The sequence below is a fragment of the Apium graveolens genome, unplaced genomic scaffold (genome assembly GCF_009905375.1).
Source record: "Apium graveolens cultivar Ventura unplaced genomic scaffold, ASM990537v1 ctg8403, whole genome shotgun sequence".
NCBI classification, from domain to species: domain Eukaryota; kingdom Viridiplantae; phylum Streptophyta; class Magnoliopsida; order Apiales; family Apiaceae; genus Apium; species Apium graveolens.
Window position 1 is genome coordinate 1 of NW_027421149.1, and position 6,360 is coordinate 6,360.

General features: G+C 40.0%; 1 non-coding gene across 1 annotated transcript; it reads left to right on the forward strand.

Moving 5' to 3' along the window:
- Positions 1-4,737: 4,737 nt before the first annotated feature.
- Positions 4,738-4,842, forward strand: LOC141704910 (small nucleolar RNA R71). Its single transcript, XR_012568123.1, has one exon. It is a non-coding gene; the product is annotated as a small nucleolar RNA R71 (small nucleolar RNA).
- Positions 4,843-6,360: the final 1,518 nt, after the last annotated feature.

Consider the following 6,360-nt stretch of genomic DNA (forward strand, 5'->3'; position numbering starts at 1 on the left):
GCCGTGTAGTACTTGGCACTGCATTTTTCTTTTTTATGATTTTTATAGTTTTCTCCTTATTTTCTTGTCTCTATCTACTAATATATAACAAACTTGGGTTGCCTTCCAATAAGCACTTGGTTTACGTCGTTAGCTTGACGTAGAATCCGGAGATCAAGTTGACAATAAAATGGCACTAACCACCTCACGGGTTTCCGTATCCCCATAGTAATGTATTAAATGCTGTCCATTTACCTTGAGCACTTGGCCTGGATCATTCTCAAAAATCTCCACCGCTCCATGTGGAAACACAGTTTTGATAACAAACGGCCCTGACCACCTCTACTTCAATTTTCCAGGAAAAAGGGAGACGAGAGTTGAACAAAAGAACTTGTTACCCCGACACAAATTATTTGAGCACTAGACCTCAATCGTGCCATCTCTTGACTTTCTCCTTATACATTTTGTTGTTCTCATATGCTTGAAGCCGAAACTCGTCGAGTTCATTCAATTGAAGCATCATTTTCTTTCCAGCTGCATCAATATCACGGTTCAACTTCTTCAAAGCCCAATATGCTTTATGCTCGAGCTCTACCGGCAAATGACATCATTTTCCATAAACTAACTAAAATGGTGACATGCCTAGCGGAGTCTTGTATGCTGTTCGATACACCCAAACAACTTCATCCCATTTCAAAGACCAATCCTTCCTTTGGACATACAACTTTCTCTAAAATACACTTGATCTCTGTTATATACCTCAGCTTGACCATTAGTCTAAGGATGGTAGGCCGTTGCAATGCGATGATTCACATTATATCACTGCATCATAGTAGTGAACTTGTGATTGCAGAAATGCGATCCCTCGTCACTGATTATGACTCCTGGAGTCCCAAATCTTGTAAATATCTGCTTATTAAGAAAATTAAGCACTACCTTAGCATTATTTGTCGGCAAAGCCTTGACCTCAACCTATTTCGAGATATAATCAACCGCCAACAAGATGTACTGATTATTACAAGATGAGACAAATGGCCTCATGAAGTCAATTCCCCAAATATTGAAGACCTCAACCTCGAGAAGCACATTGAGAGGAATCTCATCCCTCTTGGACATATTACCAACACATTGGCATCGATCATACTTCAAAACAAACTGATGCACATCTTTAAACAATGTAGGCCAGAAGAATCTTGTTTAAAGTATACGAGCTGCTATCTTTTCTCTACCATAGTGGCCTCCATAAACAGTCGAATGATAATATCGCAAGATCCCCCCATTTTGCTATACGGAATACATCTCCTGATGATTTGGTCAGCTCTTTTCTGAAACAAGAATGGTTCATCCCACATATACCACTTCACCTCATGAAGAAACTTTATCCTTTAAGCATAAGACAGATATGGAGGCGTAATATTGCTCACAAGGTAGTTCACAATGTCTGTGAACCGAGATAAATGATCAGCGACTTGATTCTCAGTACCTTTCCTATCCTTGATCTCCAACTCAAACTCTTGAAGTAAAAGAACCCATCGAATCAATCTAGGCTTCGAGTCCTTCTTCGAGACGAGATAGCGAATAGCAGCATTATCAGTGAAAACTGTCACCTTCGTCCCAAGAAAATAAGATCGAAACTTCTCAAAACCGTAGACAATGGCTAAGAGTTCTTTTTCAGTAGTAGTATAGTTCAGTTGAGCACCATTGAGGGTCTTACTAGCATAGTGGACCAAGAACTGCTCCAACTGCATAGTCACTTGCATCGCACATCATTTCAAAAGGTTCATTCCAATCAGGTGCAGTTATGACAGGTGTCGTGATTAAACTCTTCTTTAAGATGTCAAAAGCAGCGAGGCACTCATCATCAAACTTGAAAGGGACATATTTCTCTAAAAGATTGCGCAAGGGTTTAGAAATTTTAGAGAAGTCCTTGATGAAATGCCGATAGAAACCCGCATGACCAAGAAAGCTGCGGACTCCCTTAACAGAAATTGGCGGGAGAAGGTTTTCAATGACCCCCACCTTGGCTTTGTCCACCTCAAGACCTTTACTAGAGACCTTATGCCTGAGAATGATGCCCTGTTGCACCATAAAATGACATTTCTCCCAATTGAGAACCAGATTGGTCTCAACACACCTTTTAAGAACGGCGCCAAGAGTTTGCAAGCACTCATCAAAAGAATCACCGAACACAGAGAAATCATCCATAAACACCTCCACATTCTGATTAATCATGTCAGAGAAGATAGCCATCATGTATCTCTCAAATGTGGCAGGTGCACCACACAAAAAAAAACTCTTCGAAAGGCAAAAGTACCAAACAGACAAGTGAGGGTAGTCTTTTCTTGATCTTTTGAAGCGATACAAATATGATTATAACCCAAATAGCCATCCAGAAGATATTAGTACTCATGCCCAGCCAACCTGTCAGGCATCTGATCAATAAAAGAAAAAGGAAAGTGATCCTTCCTTGTGGCTTTGTTCAACTTCCTGTAATCCATGCAAACTCTCCACCCCGTGACTGTTCGAGTAGGAATGAGCTCATTCTTCTCATTAGCAACAACTGTGATGCCTCCTTTTTTCGGCACACACTGAACTAGACTCACCCAAGAACTGTCAGAAATAAGATAGATGATCCATGCATCTAGCCACTTGAGAATTTCCTTCTTCACAACCTCTTTCATTACCAGATTCAGCCTTCGCTGTTGCTCAATAGTGGGCTTGCTACCTTCCTCTAGCAGAAGTTTATGTATACAATATAAGGGCTGATTCCCTTGATATCTGCTATATTCCATCCAATTGCCGATTGAACTCCCTCAGAATCCTCAAGAGTTTTTCCTCATCCCTACCTGAAAGGTCATATGCAATAATAACAGGAAAAGTAGATGCATCACCTAAAAAAGCATACCTTAAGTGTCCAGGCAAAGGCTTAAGCTCGAGTTTAGGAGCTTCCTCAATAGATAGATTGATGCACTTTGGACTTAGCTCCTTCAATCCAAGAGATTCAAACGGCATATCCAGCCTTCGCTTCCAAGAAGAAGCATTTAAATATTGCAATTGCTCATCACCTTCATCATCTTCACTATCTGAATTTCCCAACAAGGCTTTCTCTAAGGCATCAGACCTTAGCATTTAATCAAGTTCTGAAGTAACCACATAATTGACCAACTCCACTTTTAAGCACTTCTCATTATCAGTAGGGAATTTCATGGCATTGAACACATTAAAAGTCACATACTGATCCAGTACTCGCATAGTGATCTCACCCTTCTACACATCAATCAAGGTTCGACCCGTAGCCAATAATGGTCTTCCCAAAATTATGAGAATCTTCTTATCCTCCTCGAAATAAAGAATTACAAAGTCCGCAGGATAGATGAGTTTGTCCACTTTTACCAAGACATCCTCCACAATGCCTCGTAAATATGTAATAGAACGATCGGCCAACTGCAAGGTCATATAAGTAGGCTTTGGATCAGGTAAGTCCTACTTCTTGAAGACAGACAAAGGAATCAGATTGATTCTAGCTCCCAAGTCACATAAGCATTTGTCAAATGACACTTTTCCAATGGTACAAGGAATAGTGAAGCTTCCAGGATCTTTAAGTTTCGGAGGCAACTTCTGTTGCAGCACAACACTGTATTCCTCCGTGAGAGCAACTGTCTCTATTTCATCGAGCTTCACTTTCCGAGCGCGAATACCTTTCATAAACTTCGCATAGCTAGGCATCTATTCAAGAGCTTCAGCGAAAGGTATTTTGATATGAAGTTTCTTGAACACCTCCAGAAACTTCGCAAACTGCTTATCCAACTTTTGCTTCTGCAGCCTCTTAGGAAAAGGAGGTGAAGGATAGATCTATTTCTCCCTTGTATTACCCTCAGAAGGAGTGTGTTCAACAGTTTTCTTCCTTGGTTCCACTTCTGCTTCCTTCTGCACTTCTTCTTCAGCCACGTCTTCAGATTCTGGAACTTGAGTTTTTCTTGGCTTGTACATTCCCAGACCTCAATGTAATTGCCTTAACATGCTCTTTTGCTTCCTTCTTTCCTAGCACTTTAGTGTCACTAGGGAGTGTACCAGGTTTTCGATTTAGTAAGGCATTGACAATCTGCTCAATTTGATTCTCCAAGGTCTTAATAGAAACCGCTTGTCTCTTGCACATGAGCCTCAACTCCTCCAATTTAGATTTTTCATTAGATTGTGGTAGCTGCTGAAGTTGGAGTTGTTATCTTGGTGCATATTGCGACTGTTGAAAACCAGGAGGGTTGTATTGCTTTGCTACATACTGATGATAAGGATGTTGCACCACATCTTGAGTGTTGCTCTAGCTGAAGTTAGGATGATTACAATTGCTGGGATGATAGGTGGCTGAACTGGTTGCTGCGACCTCTAAAAGTTGCTCATGAAATGAGCCGATTCACTAGAAATAGCACACTACTTCGTCTCATATGCACCAGCACAAAGCTCACAGACACTAGTGAGCTGATTAACTCCATAATTAGCCAAAGAATCCACCTTCATCGTCAAAGCCTTAAGCTGGGCAGCTATAGCATTAGCTACATCTACCTCTAGAATAGTGCTACTTTGCCTTGAGTTAGTCTTTGAGAAGGGTTCTGGTATTCATTAGCAGTCATCAGTTCAATCAAATCATAAGCTTCATCATAGCTATTAGCCCATAAGGCTCCACCTAATGCTGCATCAAGCATGGGTCTAGAAGTCACACCAAAACCATTATAAAAGCAATTAATGATCATCCACTCAGGCATCCCATGATGAGGACACTTTCTAAGCATATCCTTATAACGATCCTGAGCTTCACACAAAGATTCTCCCAATTGCTGCACAAATTAAGTAAGAGCATTCCAGATTGCAGCTATTTTTGCCATAGGGAAGAATTTAGTGAGAAACTTCTGAGCAAGATCTTCCCACTTGGTGATAGAGCCTGGTGGTAGAGAATGCAACCAACACTTAGCTTTATCCCTCAGAGAGTGGGAAAAGCCTCAATTTAATAGCATCTTCAGAAACATTATTGAATTTGAAAGTGTCGCAGATCTCGATAAAATCTCTAATATGCATGTTGGGATCTTCCGTCGGAGAACTCCCAAACTGAACCGAGTTCTGCACCATCTGAATCGTGCTAGCGTTGATTTCAAAATTGTTAGCCGCGATGGTTGGTCTGACAATGCTAGACTAAATATCATTGATCTTCGGCTGAGAGTAGTCCATCAAAGCCTTTGTATTTGCTTCTAGTTCACCCATCAAAACAAAAACTTCTTCTTCAACTTTCCCCTCTCCTACAAGAACTTCTTCCTCTACTCTAACTTCTTCCTCCGCTTTATCTAGTGTTCTCTTTCGAGATCGAGAACGTGTTAGCATAAACGCTCTCTAGAGTACCTGAAAAAGCAACAAGCAAACAAGTAAGTAAAACATCTGAGTCAGTGAACTTTAACAACCACTGATGTCAAGCACATAAAATAAAAATTACCACCGAGTCCTCGGCAGCGGGGCAAAAAACACGTTAGGACGAAAACACGCGCTAATATTCACGCAAGTATATGCCATCGCAAGTAATATAGAATTAATTCTAGTTCGTTCCCACAGAGACTGGTTAGGTTAATTTTAATCAATGTACTTATGCAACAATGGTATGGTTATTATTCAATACTAAGATGATAACAATTTGGGATTTTTTATAACTAAGATTATTAACTAACATGTAATTAACTAAGAAATTTAAGGTTTGATTTACTTATATAACACAAACATGGGATTCTAACTTCATTACTACTTCATTCAATAGTCTTTTTATTCTTAACCTTAACATGCAATGGTGATGACAACTAATCAAATAACACGAAACTAGTAAACGCCAACTACCGTTGTACGAATACTCTACTGTTATGGATTAAAACTAGTATATATAATTGCTGTATTTATTACTGAGATTCGGGAGCTCAAGGCCTTTAATGGCTGCTCTCGTGTTTCGTAGCTTAACTCTGCCTTTACGAGATGCCTACGTATCTCTGTGAATTAGAGAATCAAGCCAAAAAACGTAGTTCTGATTGGTGGGGTTGAGACCCCTTATATAAATGTTGGGAGTCCTTGAATTGGACTTGGTATAGGAGACTTGGTGGGCAAGTCTCATAATTAGAATGGACTTTGGAGTCCTAGATAGTAGGAAACTGATTCCTTATCCTTTTAGGTCCCATTGAGGCTAATCTCCAAGGATTTATATCCTTATCGGGACTCTTTTCAACATCTGATTTGTCCCTTATTAATTAATTACGAAATTAATTAATAATCAGGGCTTTTGGGCCTTTTTTATTCCATCAGGCCTGATCTGGTCCATCAGGCTTAACCTTTCTGGTCTGAGTATCATATATCTTT